General features: G+C 45.4%; 1 pseudogene; it reads left to right on the plus strand.

Moving 5' to 3' along the window:
* The first annotated feature begins 319 nt into the window (after positions 1–319).
* On the plus strand, positions 320–704 carry LOC129689244 (nuclear transport factor 2-like; annotated as a pseudogene).
* The last annotated feature ends 582 nt before the right edge of the window (positions 705–1286 follow it).

The following is a 1286-nucleotide window of genomic DNA, read 5'->3' on the forward strand; positions in this document are numbered from 1 at the left end:
GCCAGTCACTCAGAACACATATAGATGAACCTAATGGAAATAAAGATAATTTGTTGAGGGACTCTGGCCGTTTCTGGGTCTTCGGGCCTTCAGCGGTCTGTTATTGCACGTGTCTTTTTGTTTATTGGTTTTCTGGCTACCACTGGTCCTCTTTAGTGGTAGCAGTGTGGTTCTTTCAGGGTCTTAATGGCCCAAAGCAGCCAACAAATATGGAAGGGAAAAGCTAACAAGAATTAGGTTTCGAGATCTCCCTGGGTTGCTGCCACTGCTGCCACCATTGTGCCAGTGAGGGGTCTCAGTGAGGGGGTGACTCTCCAGGATGGAAGACAAGCTAATTTGGGAGCAGACTGGACCCAGCTGTATTCCACATTACTACCAGTTATTTGATAACGACCGAACCCAACTAGGTGCAATCTACATTGCTCCGCCATGCCTTCCCTAGGAAGGACAGCAGTTCCAGGAAAACAGCTGCCATTTGTGGATCAGTGATCTAGCCTTCTGTTCCAGAAAGTTCACATAGTATCACAGTGCAGGACCATCGGCCTGCACCAGATAGCTGTACCATTACCACGGCTGTGGGTCAACTCAAGGCGGATGAAGATGTGATCATGGGTTTCCAACAGATGTTTCTCTTGAAGAATAGCAATGATGCTTACGTTTGTACCAATGACACGTTCAGGCTTACCCTGTACAGCTTCAGCTGACCTCCTCCTGGCCGGCTACTCACGCTGTTCCCTCCTCCGTCCTCTTCCTGATATTACCTTGCTCCTTCAGAAACTCCAAATACCGTGCACCCACGAGCAAGGCCGAGGTGGGAGTGGGTGCAGTGTGCTTCTATCACCAGGTTTCGTGCATGATGTTTGGATGCTAGGCTCACTGCATCTGACAGAAATTTGTGTTGTACTGGCTCATGGCTTGGAAAGACCTAAGCAATTCAAAAGACTGCCTGTTTTTGTTTATGTTTTATTTTGCACTTTTAATCTACTGACAAGTTGCTCTAGTAAACCAAAGAAATAAATAAGAAGCTGCCTGACCGCCCAGATATTGATTTTTTTTCAGATGTTTCAATGCCTCATGACACAATAAAGCCACAAACAATTTCTTAATTGTCATGATTCACAGGTGCTACTGCAGGGTAAGACTGTTTAATTGCTCCCCTCTCTTGGTAGCTTGCACATGCCAAAACTATGGATGTTGAAAACCAAAGGAAAAAAGTTTTCAGGTCAGATTCAGCATGAATCATTTGAATAGTATATCCTAAGGATATGGTGTCTTCAGCATACACA

The sequence above is a fragment of the Psammomys obesus genome, unplaced genomic scaffold, assembly GCF_907164565.1.
Source record: "Psammomys obesus unplaced genomic scaffold, mPsaObe1.curated_primary_1811, whole genome shotgun sequence".
NCBI classification, from domain to species: domain Eukaryota; kingdom Metazoa; phylum Chordata; class Mammalia; order Rodentia; family Muridae; genus Psammomys; species Psammomys obesus.